Source organism: Crassostrea angulata, chromosome 7 (assembly GCF_025612915.1).
Source record: "Crassostrea angulata isolate pt1a10 chromosome 7, ASM2561291v2, whole genome shotgun sequence".
NCBI lineage: Eukaryota > Metazoa > Mollusca > Bivalvia > Ostreida > Ostreidae > Magallana > Magallana angulata.
The window spans coordinates 46,823,971-46,843,949 of NC_069117.1; the positions used below are offsets into that span (position 1 = coordinate 46,823,971).

Here is a 19,979-nt window from a genome sequence, read left to right on the forward strand (position 1 = left end):
AACACGTTTTAAAAATCAGACCCTCAACATATATAATACAAGAAGGTTGCATAACTTCGTCTGCCAGCCGAGAGGCACTACCGATGAATATTTGTTGAAATGCACTATCAAACTACATCTACCACTAAAAACGGAGACCTCATGTCGTAGCCCGATAATTCTCTTCACTGAATATCTGTAAGCCATGCCCGTGTAATTACATTTATTGGGTAAATTAGGACAATTTTCACCGACAATTTGCAAGTTTTGAACCGATCCATCTAGAATCAACGGGAGTGAGGGTTTATCGCAAGGAAGATACCTCTGCTAATAAACAGAGAAGTCCCGAATTTACACGAGAACAATGAAAAGGTAAGACATTTACGAAATTGCATGCGAAACTCGAAAAAAGTACAATTCATTTGAGGTATGAATTCTAATTAATCCGCGAAGAACTGAACATTTTTTATCGTCCTGGGTACTGGACAATCTAAAAGAAGGTATTGTTACTGAGTGTATTACAAATGGAAGGCATCAAAGAAACATTTTTTAAAAAAATGAATGTTACGAGTTATCTTCCTTGCGATAAACCCTTACTTCCGTTTATTCTAGATGGACAGTTAGCAACCTTCTTCTTATATATATTTATATAGAGAGGGTCTGGTTATTTAAATCGTTTGTTTTATGTAATTTTGGGTAATGAATGAATAAATTATATTAGAAATATGTAATAAAAGGATAATTTAATTTTAAACAGAGTAAAGTCCCGATGGTCTTTATACTTGAGAGTGGGGGTGAAATGGGTGGGAGTTCGATCCTGTCCTCAAGCACCTGTGCTTAATATTTGACATTTAAGTTTCGTTCAAGCATGAACAATTTACCAATATTATCCATTCTAATTATAAAAAATGAAAATTATGAATTGAAAAAATCGAGCTCAAATCCTGAGTTTGTCACTTTTAAAAAGAGGATTTTTTTTACATGTGAAGTCTGCTAATGGAAATCAAGTTAATTGAAATATCCTAGCTCTATTTAAAATACCATTGATATCTTTTATGTACTTTATGATTATTATACATTTTATAATAGGCACAAATCTTTCATTAGACGTCGATTTTTTACATTAGCATTTTAGATTTTTGCCGAAAACAGGAAATTCATTAAAAAGTTACAAATTAATTTGATATTACCAAAACTATAGTGTAAGAATGTCGTATAAAATATGCGGCATTCTTTTAAACTTCTTTTTATGTAAACTGCGTCAATATATCAAATGAATTAAAAACAAAAAATACACATCTTGTTCAATTTAAAGAAATTAAAGTACAGTAAATATGAAAATTCTATAAAAAAAAAAACCAACTCTTTATGGCATTTTTTCCAATCATCAAACCCAGCTACATCCGTTTCATCCTGTGAAAAGAAGAGATTGTAAATTCTCGACTTTGTGGAATGTTGATAAATTTTCTTCAAATAATCCACTTATTGAATAATTAATATATAATAAATGGCATTGTAACAATGATTTCTAAACAACGAACACATTTAGCTATCCAGTAAACGTTATGAGCGATGTATTACAAATGTATGAAATAACCATATTTTTTTTCCTTACAGCTAAAAAATTGTTCAATGAATAAAACACACTTTTTAAAATCTTTTCAAAAAGGCACAAGTGTCTTTTAATCATGTCGTTTAACTCTTTAAAATTCGTGAAAATACACATATTGTATCCAGTACTTACAAGTTATGCATTTCAATTCTATTTTTATCAAGGAATAGTGACTTGATGATAAACTTAATGTCAACAATTTTTTACATTAAAGTTTTCAATAGAAAAATATGTTAAGCACCTTTGTCGTCAACAACGCAAAAACATATTTCATATGAAATCGCATTATTGGATTATCCTTGTAGATTATAGCTACGGACACACTTTCCTAATAGGAAAAATAATGACAAATCGTTTTCTTTTATTTTTATACCTTTTTCTCTCATATTTTTCAGTTAAAAAACAACGCTTTTTTGTGACGCCAACGTCACAATTACCCCTGTGATTGTCTGATAAAGAGGTCATACATACTGTTAAAAGTTTTGTGTATTCTGTGCAATAAAAAGCTTTACTTTCTTTTGTGGCATTTCTGTTAAGAGGAATATGCGACCATCTTGAACATTTTAGGATCAATATAAAAACATTTCTTAAACCTGTATGTTTTCGCCAAAAACTGACCAGTAAAAACTCTTAAACTGGACAAAGTATGACTGAAATTGTGCTTCGTTTTCTTTTATGAATCTAACATTAACTTGTAATACTGTTATAAAGTATAAGAAATAAAGAATTAAAGAATTGTTCCATAGTTGTTAATTTTTTCCAACCTTTCTTAAAATCAACAGCAGCTGTTCAAGACTATAGGATTCAATTAAATGTTCATGTACTTTCTCCGCCATAATGAAAACATATGCCAGGTTAGCATTCTATATTGATGTTGACGATAATATTTATATATTTCTAAATTCTAATGTTTTACATCTTTTATTAAAACAATACAATAACTTTCCGTCTCTTATTTCAATATCCATTCATTCAAAGGACAATCTAACTCGTATACTGGGTTATCTTTTTTCCATGTTTACCTGCACTTGAATGATCAAGAAATACAGTAACGCTGTCAAAAACCTTTTGTATTTGACTTTCTGTGTTAAAATAAACCACAAAATTTCCGGAACACTCATGCAATATGTGTTTTATTTTACCGAACAGCAAATGAGTTTACAAAATACGTCAATTTTTAATAGTTTTCAACTTTTAGAAAGCAATAACGTCGTGATTGTTTGATTTTCATTGTCTCACATTTTTCATCAATTCAAATCATAAGATAGTAAAATTGTTTTTGTAATATTAAAAAGGAATTAGAATGATAAAATAATTAATGTTACCAAATTCTTAAAGACCCCAATAAAATGAAAATGAGCTCAATGACATACAAGGCAATGGTCCTATTATAAAACCTCCATTTACACTTTCCTCCAATGCATCCATGGCCAGTCTGCTAAGAAAGAGAGATGATTAAATGAAAGCAAGGACAGTGATGTTTCATTAACAAGTGAACAGGCGCCATGCAGTACATTTGCACAATAGAGCAAAACCAGAAAAGGGGACTGAAAGAGAACGAAATAGATGGTGAACGTTTTTTGAAGAGCACACGAATGAACAGAACATGAATGAATTTAAAGAGAGAAACTGTAGAGAAAAAAAATGCTTGATGCGAGAATTGATTTCAAGATTTCAAGAACAAAGAAAGAGAACAGACGATAGAACCATGAATAATCAAGATTGGTAATGAAAAAATACTAACAAAAGTCTAACTTTATGATTACAAGACTGGTCTGAATTAGCAAAGTGTTATCGCATCAGCAAGGCCAAGAAGCTACTATGATAGTCCTACCCATCAGAGACCCGGGCCAAGAGGACACCTTTCTCTCCAAAATTGGTCCATCTTCTGCAAATGTAAGTGAAATAACATACATTATTATCTAATCAAATGGAATTTGTTGTTTTATTACAAATTAAATATTTGCGTCTATTTTGAACTGCCGGTAAATAGACTTCGATCTATTGGACCGCCGGTCAAAAGACTGCGATCTATTGGACCGCCGGTCAATGGACTGCGATCTATTGGACCGGAAAGGTATTTCAGAACGCGTGTATGTTGTAATGTTACATCCTTTCTCAGGGAATGTATATTCCTTTACATAGACGCTGTTTTTAGTACTTGGTGAAACCCAATTCAATGTTATCAAAATAGAGTATCAAATGCTCAACAGTTTTAAAGCCTCATATAAGGTAAAAGACTATTTAAAATCTAAAATAATGGGTTGAAGACTTCTCCTTCTTTGTGTAAACTAATATTAAATTGAGATGTTCTAATGCATGCAACAGGTTTGGTGCATGTAAAAGATGAAATAAAAATCTTTGTATATTGCATAATGGCACGAAAACCATTTGCAATATGCAAATTGTACACCCCGAAAACTTAAAAAGGAATTAGGTAATAAAACAATTATTTAATGCTTGAACAGTCAATAGACCATACTTTTTTTCCCTTGGTGCAGGGAACAGCTCAGTATGATATATTGCCGTTGGCCTCGGGCAATAGATCATACTGAGCTGTTCCCTGCACCTCGGGAAAATATTCTGGTCTATTGACTGCTAAAACATTAAATAATTGTACAAAGTCACACAACAGTTGATAGAGGCATATTATGCAACAGCAGACAAAAAACAGGTGCATATCTTGTCATTATTTGCGAGCAACTTTACAAAGGAAAAGCTTCTTTAGTTTGTACCACAACTGACACAACACCAAATCGATGCCGTTACAAAACATAATTCAGTGATAGGACCGGGACAGATACTAAATCCACCAAAGATCTACAGAATACCAGACCAGACCAAATAGCTACAATTTCTGAAATATGTATCTATGCCCTCTAATTCCCAGGTTCTTGGTTTTGGTACCGTGCAACTTCATTTGTCAAGTGGAGAAAAACAACAAATTCCAAAAGTCATCAGAAATGCTATGAGTGCTAGAATCATTGCACACTACCTAGAGACAAGCAAACAAACAAACAAAGTTCCAATCTTTCAGCAGTGCATCTTTGTACAAAATCCTGAAATCCAGTCGCAATCGAAAGGGAAAGCAATGCATGGACTCGACGATATGACATAACTTGTCAAATCTCAACATGGAGATAACTTTTAGCCGTACAAATTACAAAGCCTTAAGGATATGTTGTGTAATAGGTTACTTACGAGGGTCGATCAAAAAATACGAAGACTTTTGTCATAGCTATGTTACTTAACGTCATATCATTACTAAATTTGGAAGACATAATTTAGCAATAGTTTCAGACAATTTGCAAGAAAAAATGTTAATAAATTTCTTTATTTGTAAGAATTATTTAGAATTTAATCCTGCAAAAATGAGGTCACGGTGCACGGTCAAAATTTGTGTTATGTCAACAATAAACCATACAATGTTGAAAGTATTATCTCAATAAATTTGGCTTAAAACCAATTTATATTAAAACTTCAAATTTAGTATAGTCATGGTATTCTATGTACCAGATAATGACGGGATATATTGTTTTGTCGAACAGATATTAGTAACTAAAGTCAGATAGTCCTCTTTAGAATTGACTAAGAACATCGCCGTCGCCTGACGTCACGGCGCAACGAGAAGTACAAATAAAATGGATTTAACTCAGGAAAAAGCCGATACAAGCTGTGAAAATGCTCAATGGTGCAAAAAATAAGTCAACAATTATTTGCAAGTTTGTGTTTAACTGTAATAAATATTGTGGGGGTGGTGGTCATTGTATTTTGAATATGAGACAGTCCGAAAGAGAGTAGAATATCTGTAAATATTTGGTCATAAAAGAAGTAACGTCAACCAACGTTCAGGGATATCCTTACTGTAAACTAAGATATACACGGTTAGAAAATGAAAACATTGAAGAATTAACTTATGATTCTTGAGCAAATGTGTGCAAATAAGATGTTAAGTAGTTCAGTGTCATTTTAAATTGTAAGGAGAAAGGCACAAGAGACTAAGCGTGATATATAGATGGAGTATATCTATAAACTGTGCGTGTTTAATTTTGACGTCATGTTTTGAACGTTACCGTGCGCCGTGGTGACAAAACATGTTGTTTTTAAAAAGGGATAACAAAAATACCGTTTCAATAAATGGACTAAAACTTCGCATATCAATAACATAAGTGTTGGTGCACAGATTAATCTGTTAAGTATGACTTTCATGAAAAATATACGATAGACAGCCGCGTTGTCTTCGTATTTTTTGATTGACCCTCGTAAGTTGTACACTGCTAACCAAAATGTTGTAAGAATTGCTAGGAAAGGCAATATGAACAGAGAATTACAAAAATTAGCACTGTCAATCTTTTCTCTTTGTTTGCAGAGCAAAATTAAATTAGAGACAGAATGGATTCCAAGAAATGAGAATGAAATTGTCGATGGTTACAGTAAGATTTTTGATTTTGGTGACTGGTTAGTGGGTGATCATATTTTTCAATTGTTTAAAAAGAAACAGGGTCCTTATAAGTATATATTTTTTTGCAGATTGTAATAACAATAAATTGGAAAAATTTTATTTCAGATTTTTAAATACAAATACAGCAGGGGTAGATGCTTTTGGGTTTGACTGGACAGTTGGTAATAACTCGATTGTACCCCAATTGATTTGATTGCAAGAGCAATTAATCATTTGAAATTGCGCAAAGCAAGAGGCACGCTTGTTGTTCCAAAGTGGCATATTGAAACATTTTGGCCTATTTTGGTTAAAACATCTTTCGGAAAATTTCAAGATTTTGTTAAAGAATGGGTGGAATATTATAAGTTTATAATATGCTTTATCAGAAAGGGTCTCATGAGGAAAGTGTGTGAGAACCACAATTTCAGAATAATGTTTTGGTACTTCGTATTGATTGTACAGATTTCTGAAAATTTTTGCTTCTTTGTTATTCATAATTTTATCATATTACGCCTTGATTGGGCAATATGACTAATTAAGCCGCGATGGGGCATGTGGACTGTTTTAGCCTTGATGGGGCAATTTGTTTGATTTAGCCTTTATGGGGCACACTAACTTATTAGCCTTGATGGGGCATATACATGATTGGTTTAGCCTCGATTGGGCATTGTGTTTGATATAGCCTTGTTGAGGCATTGTATTTGATTCAGCCTTGATGGGGCACATTGAGTGATAAGCCTTGATAGGACATTACGTTTAATTCAGCCTAGATGGGGCATATTTTTTTAGCCTTTATTGGGCACTGTAATTTGTATTATGATAGTTTAATTAGTCTTTATGGGACATTAGATTATATTATAATGATATGTTAACTTGAAACATTAGAACGTTTGGAAAGACGAATGTAAACTTTATTTAGGGTTCTTTGACTTAGGTCTTAAACATTATTTAAACATAATTATTTTATATTTTCAGCTGGAATGTAAATTTCCACATTGGAAAGAAATTAGAGAGATTCCAGATCCAAGACTAAAGGAAACAGTGTTGGGAATGGGTAATATAGTAATGAACAGCAGATCTGAAAATACCTATAAAAAGTATAGAACTTATTTTCTGAAATCCAAGGCTTGGTGTAAAACATTTGATTTTCAGGATTTACCTGCTTTACCCTCTACAGTTGCAGTTTATTTATCTTATTTGATACAGCTTTTAAAATTCTTCAGCAGTGGTTATTAATGCAGCATACTATAGTATTCATTGCATAAACCTGTGTAACAATCCGTGCGTGTGAATTTATTTTTAGAAGGTGGAAAAAGATTAAGGTCCAAACCTATAGTAAAGAAGAAACCTATTACCACAGAAATTTTAGAAAAAATATGGATAACTTTTCTCAGTTTGAAAATTTGTATCACCATAAATTTTAGAAAAAATATGGATAAGTTTTCTCAGGTTGAAAATTTGTATCATTCCAGACTTGTTTGTATGGTACTATTGGGTTATGCTGGTTTTCTGGGGTACGATGAACTTGTACATATTAAGACGTGTGATACTAAGTTTCATGAATCTGGTTCACATGTTAAAATCAAAATTGAAAAAGTGAAACAGATGTGTTTAGACAAGGTAACATAGTCGTCATAGCTAAAACAGGAAATAAACTTTGTCCTGTTAGTTTTCTTGAAAAATGTATATCGTACACGTGTGTTGGGTTTCAGTCTTAAGAATTTATTTTCAGAAAAGTCACATTTTTAAAGATGTTTACAGGTTTAGTAAAATAAACAAGCCTTTGACAAATACTAGAGCGAGAGAACTTCTGTTATATGAACTTAAAATTGTTGGTGTTGATTTCAATGATTATGGTTTACAAAGCTTGAGAAATGGGGTAGCTACAACAACAGCTAATAATAATGTTCCTGACAGACTCTTTAAAGTACATGGTAGATGGCGTTCAGAAAATGCAAAAGATGGCTATGTTTTGGACAGTCTTAATGAAAAGCTATCTATTACTTTAAATCTTGGATTATGATATCTTTATTTTCTTAATTGCACAATTAGTATACCTTTCGTGTCGAACTGGTTGATAGCTCACCCCCTCTAACACCTGTGTTGTTCTTATCTATAAAACTAGACTTTGACCCGTGCTTGCACGGATTGACATTACATATGATATCGGACGTTTACGAAATAGATACATCAACACACCGTATTGTTGACATTTACATAACCAAGGTTTAAGCCTACAATAATACTTTTAATTTCATTAAATTCTGCTTAAATTAGTTAGAATAATCTAACTGTGTCTCGCCACAGTGAAAATGCCTCCCATATACCCGTAATGTAGCAAATAATTGCAGAATGGCTCCAAAACGATTTTAGAAAAAAATTAATGAAGCTGCATTGAAAAAAAATAGTTAAATTATTCATAACAAACCATTTTGAGGCCGTTAATATCTTTCATCTAAAAATTTAATTTATATCAATGAAAAATTCAACACTTTTTCACCAACGTTTTTTACTCGTTTCGAATTTAGACACTATATTGACATTCGACACTTTCGGTTTTTTGTGAGTTGATTTTAATCAACTCTCCTATGCAGTTACTCAGACAAACCGAAAGTGAAACAGTGTTTGGACCTCAGCACAAATCATCGCAGCTGACAAGACTTAGTTCTTGAAAATAATTGATAAATTCAATGTAATGTATGGTAAAGCATTGTTTTTCAAGGAAACTTATTTATAAATACCTTGAAAATAGTCAGATTTTAAATGGTACGAATAATTTAGATATTTTTGTAGTCGTATGTATTCCTACGGCAGAGTTCAATATTAAGTGTCGTTCAACTCGACGCTCGGCTGTCTCCGTAAATCTCCGACAAGCAGAGAGTCTCTCTTGCTTGTAGGAGATTTACGGTGTCAGGCGAGCGTTTGGTTGAACGAGACTAGAGTTCAATATTGCTTGGATCCATACAATTTTCGAGAAATATTTCTATTACTGATACATAGTTTGATTGAATTAATTTTATTTTTAAATATTTTGTTAATATGATTCATATGGGGGTTTCTCGACATTCTTGTCGACAAAGTCCAAAATTCTTATTATGAAAATGTGCGTAATTCAAATACAAATTAGAAACTTGTCATGCAAAATAACATATTATTGATATTAAAATAGATAAGCATCGACAAAATCAACTCCCGTCAGTTCTTCAGTACTTTGATTTCATATTAGAGTTACATGTATCTCCCTATTTCGTTTAATGAAAAGAATATATGACAAAATTTCAATAAAATTTTACATGTATTTGAATTAATCCATGCAAATGTGACATTGTGGAACTATAAACTAAAGAGCCTCCCTGATTTAACGTGAATGTAATGCGCATGAGTTTAAAATCCAAAAAATCCAAATGATTTCTTGATTTTTTAAAAGGCATTTTCGTTGATTATTAATGAACGAAGCTTGATTAAGAAAAGATAAAAACATATTGGTAATCTTCAAGTACCAATGATTTTTAAAATATATAAAACAAAAGACAGTACTCTCGCGATTTCTCGGTATTAAAGACCAAAATTTCGAGTCTATTATTTTAATATAGTAGTATAGATACTTAGAATAGAAATACTTTATGTTCGGATTAGTGAAACGAAGAAGAAAATAAATAAATTTCTGTAAGTTGTATGTTTTAGTTGTTTGGCTTTAGTATATATATAGAACCGATCAGGTATAGACAGGTCATCGAAGAGGAATCAACCCTTTCGAGCACGAATTTTTTGTTTGGTTTTTGTTTATCGGTATATGTGTGTGTGCGTACGATGAAGTACATATGATATGTATTAAAATTAACATTGTATTTTGTAGATGTATTTGGAAATTATACAATTATCGGGCCAAATTCCAGTTCATCGCTATTAAAGTCGCGTGTTGATTGTATATTACGGCGAATAAACTGGTTGATAGGTCACTCACTCTAACACCTGTGTTGTTCTTATCCATAGAATACTTAGAATAGAAATACTTTTATTTCCGATGAGTGAAACGAAGGAAAACATAATATGAAAGATGATTTCCAATTCATTTTTATGTAAAAATCCACCTATCGACACTACCTTTGGATGCTTCCACATAAGTTTAATCTCTCTGGAAAAATACTTTTGAGTGGATTCCCAGAAATTTTTTGTCTAATTTTTTCTCTATTTTATGCCACATAAGAAATCAACAGACAGACAAACATACATTCAGGAGGTAGATTTGGGCAAGAAATCAATGCATTTTCGAATTTTTTTTTCAGGTGAATGTTTAAAAAAAAGACTTTAAAGAAATACAATGCATTAAGCAAGACACAATAATTGGCTTTAACCCCACCTTTGAAAATTAATTTGTCATTTTTTTCAAAGATTTTTTTCTTTTTTCTTGTTTAATTTATTGTTTTCTATTTGAACAATACAATTTTGGTTCATTGAATAAACGGCCTTTAAGACAACTTTTTGTTCTATTTCATTGAAATGAACTTGGACTCCTTGGAATATTTTTGATTCAGGTACTTGTACCGAGTAGAATTACTTGTAACAACAAAGCTTATAGTTGGGTTAAATTGATAAAGTGTTTCTCTTGAAAATGCTTTTATATTATATGTATGCAAAAAGGACTACGTGCGGTATGGTCAAATATCTGCCCCCAAATTTAGTCAATTTTTAAATAGTATCGAAGCTTTAGCTCTTTAGCTGTTTATCTATGCCGTCACCTAAATGACCAAATTCCCGAAATTTTGCAAACAAATGAAAATATTCTCATTTTTTCTTTATATTTTGTATTCGGAAGTATAGAGCGCAGGTCTGCTCAAGTACGATTTTAACATATATTTTTCTTCATATAATTTTACACATTATAATAAAATATGGTACATGAGCAAGCCTGCGCTCGATGTTTCCCAGTCGAAAAACCATCGGAAAACACCCAAATTTTGCTACAAAACACCAATTTATCAAAATAAGACAAACTTCATGACGTCATTTCAACACTATGACGTCACTGCGGTGAAAACCTTTCACATTTTAATATTTTTCAATATGATTTCAACTATCTTCCACTTTATTTTTAAAGCTTTTTGTAACACTTTAATTTGGGAGGCAAAAAATGCATAATACCGCACATAGTACTTTGGTTGACAAAAATATTTTTGCCAAACAAATACTAAAGAAACTTCCTTTAACAATATCTTGTCAAATTCGATTCAGCCAAAAATAGATATATAACCTTAAACTTGTTTTGAAACATAATTTGTTCCTGTAAATTAAAAAAATGTGTTTATTATTATCAAGAAAGGAAGATAGGGTCCATAATGGTGGTTTGAGACTTTACACAGGAATTTATTGAAAAAAATCTTGACAAAGCTTCTTCTCAACATTTATTTGGGCAATTAAGTTAAATCTTGTTTGGAAACATTCACATGTATCTTTTTTTTGGGCATCAAATCATGGTTTCATTGACTCCAGGAGATTTACATTTATTATTCTATGAATAAAAGTAGGTTTTTAAAATAGGTTGGTGCTTAATACAGAAAAAACAAACTGGTTTCAGATGTAACATGTATTTTTCTTTTTATTCCTTACCTCACGTTCAACAAGCAGACTAAAAAAGTGACTCCTGCTTCCTGTATATATATGCAAAGAAATATTTTAAAGAAGCTAAAGGAGTAACTAAAAGAATGTTTGATTTAGGGTTTTTTCTGTATTATTTCAGATGATTATCTCCACATGTTTTTGGAGAATATCAACATACATCTGTTTCGAAATTTAAATATATAATAGGTAAAACATGTCAATCATAAATAGAGTTTCATTTCGGAGAAGAACATTGAAAATTTATCCTGCCGTTAAGAGACTTATACATCTTGCATTTTTTTGTTTTGTACTTCATTCTCATTATCAATGAAACGAGTGATAACTCTTTTTGGGCATTTTCAGCTGCAATTACATAGCGGAGTTGCTTCCCTTTCATGTTATCTACAGAGTATTAATATTTATTCATAATTATAATAACGTTCCATTGCAAACTTTCTTTATTTGAGTTATTTCTATATGTGCTAGTAATCTTTATAAAGTGTAACAATATGTTATTCTATTCTTACAATGATAACATTCACTTTGTGCAGTCAAATATATACAAGTACTGTTTGACATTAGTATATTTAGGTATAAAATTAGAATGCAATTCATTTAAGTCTGATATATAATTAAGTAACAATATTTGTTCAACAGTTACACCAATGTTTCATTAATAAATATGCATTATCTGATTAATTTTACAAATTGGAGATATGTTCCCAAAGGGAAAGTTAAATACATTTAGATACATTGGATTTCAGGAACAATTCTGAACTTTGTACAAAGTCATCGTGTTAAACGACATGATTCACAGGAATTGTTCATGTAGTTTCTTGATTTCGTCTTCTTTTGTAGAATATTTTGGAATTTTTTGGTACTGTTAGTTAAAAGAATATGCATTTTATGAATCGCCTGACTTTTATTTGACCGCCATTTTCCACACTCAAAACATTTGGAACCTGCAGAAGAAAAAGTAATAATTTCAATTTATATCTCATATCTTTGTTTACCATCAAATCTTCGTTAAACTTTTAGATAAGGTATCTCTAGTCGTAATCTGTAATTTAGTACGAAAATCTAAATATGTTCGCTTTAAAGTTTGAATATTTCACATTTTCCAAAGCTCTTTATCTTATTATCTTTAGAAGGTGGACTTATCCTAAAATGGCCACGAACATCTAGTCCTATTTATATATTTATTCTATTATTTATCATTTAATTAATAAGCAAGTCATCACAAAAGCTTATTAAATTCTTCCTTAGAAAAAACATATACAGTAAATTCTTTAATATTTCTCTTCCAACCAATCTATTCTATGTTTAGATGATCAGTATGAATATTTAATTGTCTTTGAGTAAAAATGCTAAGTAAACATTGTTCGTAGTCATGCGTGTCAAAAATCGTATCTAGATAGTGACATCTTACTGTGGCTATATTGAAACAAATAGACCTATATGTAGCTTTTAAAGGTAACTCAGATACAATGTATACTTATTTTAAAGGTGCAGTAATATTGCAAATTTCAGAAATAAAAGGTAAACTATTTTTACAGCTTCAAATCCTTTTAACCATGGATTTAAAAAAAAATCGTTTCTTTATATTGATATTTGTTTGCTTTTACACCAACTTTACAAATAAAGTCTTCATAGTGTTGAGAAAATCTCAAAAGTTAAATCCTTATTGTGGCACCTGTTTAAGTTACATCTGGGCCTCTGGAGAATTTTTTCAATACTTCTGCAGTGTTATCTTTAAAGTTTAAATAATTCTTTAGGAATAAAGTTACAGTTGTAAGTAAGTTGTAAAAAGTTTGACCCATGTTCTGACTAATAAGTGCTAAATAAACATAATTTGAAAAAATTCAAACACACCGAAAAGACTTTTCTTTAAAATATCTAAGTGATAATTTAAAAAACCAGTATTTAATGAATATGATACCAGTTGAATAGTTCATCCATGAAATTGTATTTTTAAGACATCCTTTTAAGTCGAAAAAATAATCAAAATGTCATCAAATTGATAAATGAACTAAAAAATAAAGATATGTGCAAATGTCACAAAATCTGTGATACTAGTCGCTATTTTTTTGCAGCTTGATCAAAAACAGCTTTTGGGACTAGAGGAAAGTTTTTATACCAACGTTTTTTTTTCGGTATTATTGCACACGACGAATGACATTTTGTGATAATATGCATCGTGATTTACATGTTAAGAAGATTTCATTTAATATTTAATAAATGATAATATCAAAAGTATAATTGTTACCATTACCTTTTTACCGTAGCAACGTCTACAATGTTTAGTCAATTTCATTCTGGTTGACAGTTTCTTAAAGGAAACACTCAAAGTAAAACAAAATGCAACTGATATTTTTAGATATTACAAAAATTTTGTGTGTCCAAGTTGATAAGATAGTCAAACTGAGATTTTACCAGGAAGAATTTCAGAAAATGAGTAGATTATCTGTTCATATTATTATACATGTATATGTTTTCAATACTTTCTTTTCTCTTCTTTTGTGACTCCACGTTGATAAAATAGTCAAATTGAGATTTTACCAGGAAGAATTTCAGAAAATGAGTAGATTATCTGTACATATTATTATACATGTATATGTTTTCAATACTTTCTATTCTCTCCCTTTGTGTGTCCAAGTTGATAAGATTCAGATGAAGTGTTCATGTTTCCCTCTCGCTGATGCAGATTTTGGATCTATTGACATACAAAAATAGTGTTTAAAGAAATGCATAATACGAAATTTGGCTAATGCATGTGTGAATAAAGAATGTTTACATATTGTGGAGATTCTGCTCAGAAAAAATACCCAGTTGAGTCATATATCTTGGGAGGGGTTATTTTATCATACAATATCTCAACCAAGAACCAAAACCTTCTTTACTAGGAATCCTTCTTATTATTTTAGCTTTTAAACATCTAGGCAAATTTCAAAAAAAAAACATGGAATAAAGCATCCCTAGGTAAAAGGGCCAGAAAAGCAACATTGAAACTGCATTCCACTGATGAACATTGAATCCCGTTTGGAGCTCTAGTGATGACGAAGAGGGCAAAGCTTGAACACTTTAGAATCAACACTTAATTAGGATAGTTGTACGATTACATCACATATTGTAGTATTACAGCTCTCAAGACATAGACATTGATAATATCATATTATCCTATTTTAAATTTTGAGCCCATTCAATGGTCAAAGAATTGGCCAGGCCTTGCTGTCATCAACTTGCCTGAAGTCAATATTCTGCTTCAAGTTTGAGTATTGACCTTAAATTTATACACTTTTCTTAAGAGGATTTGAGTTAAAGACTAAATTGAGTGATTAGAAAATTTGGATGATGGTGTGGCCATGTGTCTCAGTTTAAGCAATAAAAATCAACTATAAGAAATCTAATAAAATACAGCATTAAAATTTTTGAATTAAAACAAAATATATTTCATTTATATTATTATTTATATATTATATTTTATATATTCCTATGTAAAAATTCGATCCCCATTGTGGCCCCGCACAACCTCAAGGGGTCATGATTTTCATAACTACCCAAGGATGCTTCCATATTAGTTTCAATTTTCCTGGATTTACCTTATATATTCCTAAGTAGAAATTAGACCTCTATTGTGACCCCACCCTTCTCCTGGGAATCATAATTTTCACTACTTAAAATTTGCACTACCTGAGAATGCTTCCATATAAGTTACAGTTTTTGTGGCTGATTGGTTTCTGGGATGAAATTCTTTAAAAATTTAGTCTTTATATTCCTATGAAAAAAAGGGGCCCTATTGTGACCCAACCCTCCCCACGAAGGTCATGGTTTTCACAACTTTTGATCCACACTACTTGAGGATGCTTCCACATTAGATTCAGCTTTCCTGGCTAATTTGTTTCTGAGAAGAAGATTTTTAAAGATTTACTCTTTATATTCCTATGAAAAAATTAGACCTCTTTTGTGACCCCACCGAACTACCGGCAACCATAATTTTCACAACTTTGAATCTGCACTACCTGAGGATACTTCCATATAAGTTACAGTTTTTGTAGCTGATTGGTTTCTGAGATGAAGATTTTTAAAGATTTAGTCTAAAAATTCCTATGTAAATATTAGACCCCCAATTGTGGCCAACCCTACCCCCAAGGGTTATGATTTTCACACTTTGAATCTACACTACCTGAAAGATGCTTAATATTGAAGGTTTTTACTTTCTAGTTGATTGGTTTCTGAGAAGAAGATTTTTAAACATTTACTCTATATAATCCTATGTAGAAATTAGGCCCCCATTGTGGATCCACCTTACCCCCAGCGGTCATGATTTTCACTACTTAAATCTTTAAATCTACAGTACCTGAGAATGCTTCTACATAAGTTTCAGTTTTCCTGGCTTATTGGTTTCTGAGAAGAATTTTTTTTAAAATTTACTCTAGATATTCCTATGTAAAAATTCGACCCCCCATTGCAATCCCACCTTACCCCCAGGGGTCATGATTTTCCCAACTTTAAATTAACACTACCTAAGTATGCTTCCACATATGTTTCAGCTTTTCTAGCTGATTGGTGTCTGAGAAGAAGATATTTGAAGATTTACTCTTTGTATTCCTATGTAAAAATTAGACTCCCCCCTGAGTATGACCCCACCCTCACCTGGGGGTCATGATTTTCACAACTTTGAATCTACACTACCAGAGAATGCTTCCATATAAGTCTCAGTTTTTCTGGCTGATTGGTTTCTGAGATGAAGATTTTTAAAGATTTGCTCTATACAAGTATACTCCTATCTATGATTTATAATCTTTGAAATTCTTTGCGACTGAGCCAGAAAAGCTGAACTGAAACTTTTGCGGAAAAATAGATATCAACATGTAGTTTGAGTTCGAGTTTATTAAAATCATAATTCCTTGAGGTAGGGTGGGGCAAGAAGGAGGGAACAAGGACATACATATATATCAAATTTAAAAAGGAAAAATAATTTTCAATGAATAATATTAGGAAGAAAATCTTAAAATATTAATTAAAAACTAGTCAATTATAGAACAGTTAATACCTGTATGGATGCAAGATCGGGTAGTGCATGCCTAATAGCCCGGAGGTAGGGTTGGGCAACAAATCAAAAATTTAAAACATGTGCACATGTAGAAGATGAAATGCCTTCTGCTATTTTGTACACATAATGATGACAAAAGCACACCCTTTATATTTGCACTTTCAATTTGCAATCAAATCACACAAACCATACCTGTACCTGTGTGTTTTCATTGAAAAGGCACTTGGAATAGACTTGCCATCAATGGATGACCCATTATATAGCTGTTTGGCCTCATAACGTGTTCTTGTAGCATTGCAGAATGTTTCTGGCTTGATAGGTAGAGAAACTGTTTGTAAAGCATGCAAAACAATTTTATTGCAATGATTTTACAATTTCTAGATTAAAAAAAAAAACAAAGAGGGATGATGTTTTATTGTTGTGTTGTTTTATGCAATGTGCTATTAAAGTGATAATATTACAAAATGTTGATTTTTATTCATTCCAATCTGTTTTTTAAAAACAACTAAAATCAACAATTGATAGATAAATAAAGCACTCAAATTTCTACATTATAAAAAAACCATCTGTAGTAAATGTACTTTACCTTATTTATGCTCCTTCAATATATGGTTTATTTCTATGTTTAATTGCTTTCCTGTCTTCTCCAGTAATTAATGTCTGATGTCAAATACTAAACTTGAGAATGTTCCCTAAAATGTACTTAAATTATAGTGAAAACAACATAAGTTCTACCTTCCAGTAACAGAGAATGATATATACGTTTTGTGTTGCTATGATCCAGGTTGCTAGCTTAGGATTTTGACTAAACTACGAATTGCTTAATTATACCGATCTTGCATTATTTTACTTGCTAAGATATATTAAAAATCGAACTACATTCCTAACTTTTTTAATTCCCTTTTAAACAGGATAAAAGATTTTTAAGCATTGCTTACATTGAGAATGCTGACTCATTGTGGAATATTCTTACTTAGAATTAAAAAAATATGAATAAAACAATATAAGACAGTAACAAATGTTAGCATGTAAAAGTTTTAAGAAAACTATGATAAAATAATATATTTCCCTTGCAAAGTTGAAATGCTGTTTTGCATTCTGAAGTTAATTGATAAAAGAGAACATCAGCCTGTACCATAATGCATAGTTAAAACATTGATTTTCACATTATGAATTAAAAACACTTGGTGCTTATAAGGTATGTTCTACATAGTTTTTCTATGCTATAAAAGTAAGTCTAAACAATAGTATTATGTATGTGGTGTAGTTATGACTACCCTGTCTTGTTTTGGTCCTGTCAGCTTTCCTTACAAATATCCAATGAGTATAGCTATAGTGTAATCGTTTTCTACAAACTGCCACTCATATTTTCGAAGAAAAAAGGTATATACGTTTTACGATGCTGAAATTGTTAAAAAATAATATTGTGCATATTTGGGATAATTTACTACATATCACAAAACATATTTTAAATGTACAATTTATACATTTTTTGGGAAAAAAAAGTTTAATGGCATTGAGAAGTTTTCTGACTCAGATATTAAAATAAACTTCTCTTTCTACATGTAACTAACTCAGGTTTTATTAAGCATATGAATATACAGGTTAATAAGGAAAACCTTGTGCAAAATTAAATAGTCATGAAGCCAGAAAAAATTAAAACATGTGTACATGTAGAAGATGGAATGCCTTCTGCCATTTTGTAGACATAATGATGACAAAAGGACACCTTTTATATATACACTTTCAATTTGCAATCAAATCACACAAACCATATCTGTACCTGTGTGTTTTCATTGAAAAGGCACTTGGAATAGACTTCTCATCAACAGAATTATAGGATGACCCATCATATAGCTGTTTTGCCTCATAACGTGTTCTTGAAGCATCGCGGAATGTTTCTGGCTTGATAGGTAGGGAAACTGTTTGTAAAGCATACAAAACAATTTTATTGCAATGATTTTACAATATCCAGATTAAGAAACCAATGAGGGAGTTATGTTTTATTGTTGTAATGTTTTATACAATGTGCCATTAAAGTGATAATATTACAAAATGTTGAATTTTATTCATTACAGTCTTTATTTAAAAAAATTACTGAAATCAACAATTGATAGATAAAAAAATACTCAGATTTCTACATTAAAAAGCATCTGTAATACATCTACCTACCTAATTTATGCTCCTTTAATATATGGTTAGTTTCTATGTTTAGTTGCTTTCCTATCTTTTCCAGTAATTAATGCACTGGAAACCTTATATTTTACATTACAATACATTATGTCAAATACTGAATTTGAGAATGTTCCCTAAAAGGTATTAAAAACAACATAAGTTCTACCTTCCAGTAATTAAGAATGATATATATGTTTTGTGTTGCTATGATCCAGGTTGCTAGCTTAGGATTTTGCATAGACTACGAATTGCTTAATTATACTGATCTTGCATTATTTTACTTATTAAGATATATTAAAAATCAAACATGTTTCTTTAAGCATTGCTTGAATTGAGAATGCTGACTAATTGTAGAATATTCTCACTTAGAATTAAATAAATATGAATATAGCAATATAAATGATAGCATGTAAAAGTTTTAAGAAAACTATGATAAAATAATATATTTACCTTGCAAAGTTGAAACGCTGTTTTGCATTCTGAAGTTAATTGATAAAAATGAACATCAGCCTGTAACATAAGGCATAGTTTAGACATTGATTTTCACATTTATGAATAAAAAAAACTTGATGCATATACGGTCTGTTCTAAATAGTTTTTCTATGCTGTAAAAGCAAATCTAAACAATAGTATTATGTCTGTGGTGTAGTTATGACTAACCTGTCTTGTTTTGGTCCTGTAAGCTCTCCTTACAAACATCCAATGAGTGTGGCTATAGTGTAATAGTTTTCTACAAACTGCCTCTCACATTTTCGAAGACAAAAGGTATATAGGTTGTACGATGCTGAAATTGTTAAAAATAATATTGTGCATAATTAGGATAATTTACTAGATATCACAAAACATATTTTAAATGTACGATGTATACTTTTTTTGAAAAAAATAGGTTTAATGGCATTATGAAGTTTTCTGACTCAGATATTTAAATAAACCTCTCTTCCTACAGTTATCTGAAGATTTTTTAGCATATGAAGATGCAGATTAGTAAGGAAAACCTTTTGAAAAATTAAATATACATTAAGCCAGAAAAAAAATTAAACATGTAGAAGATGAAATGCCTTCTGCTATTTTGTAGACATAATGATGACAAAGGCACACCTTTAATATTTACACCTTCAATT

General features: G+C 31.0%; 2 long non-coding RNA genes and 1 pseudogene across 9 annotated transcripts in view; 1 reads left to right on the forward strand and 2 right to left on the reverse strand.

Annotated features, from left to right (window-relative positions):
- The first annotated feature begins 2,706 nt into the window (after positions 1-2,706).
- On the forward strand, positions 2,707-4,709 carry LOC128191370 (uncharacterized; annotated as a pseudogene).
- Positions 4,710-13,385: 8,676 nt separating this feature from the next.
- Positions 13,386-17,712, reverse strand: LOC128157072 (uncharacterized). Of its 4 annotated transcripts, none has more exons than XR_008239793.1 (4): positions 17,270-17,712; positions 16,882-17,011; positions 14,258-14,343; positions 13,386-13,959 (listed from the first exon to the last, which is right to left on the reverse strand). It is a non-coding gene; the product is annotated as an uncharacterized LOC128157072 (long non-coding RNA). The 4 variants fall into 4 exon arrangements; XR_008239795.1 differs by having other exon boundaries at positions 13,386-13,972; XR_008239792.1 differs by having other exon boundaries at positions 16,876-17,011.
- A 248-nt stretch (positions 17,713-17,960) lies between these two features.
- Positions 17,961-19,979, reverse strand: part of LOC128155195 (uncharacterized) — a 32,529-nt gene continuing 30,510 nt past the window's right edge. For 3 of the 5 annotated variants that reach the window (XR_008239574.1, XR_008239570.1, XR_008239571.1), the window contains exons 6-10: positions 19,519-19,642; positions 19,309-19,368; positions 18,856-18,938; positions 18,467-18,605; positions 17,961-18,085 (exon numbers count right to left, since the gene is read on the reverse strand). This is a non-coding gene — a long non-coding RNA (uncharacterized LOC128155195). Of the gene's footprint in view, positions 18,086-18,466; positions 18,606-18,855; positions 18,993-19,308; positions 19,369-19,518; positions 19,643-19,979 lie in introns of all 5 variants that reach the window. The other 2 variants (XR_008239572.1, XR_008239573.1) reach the window with 2 other exon arrangements.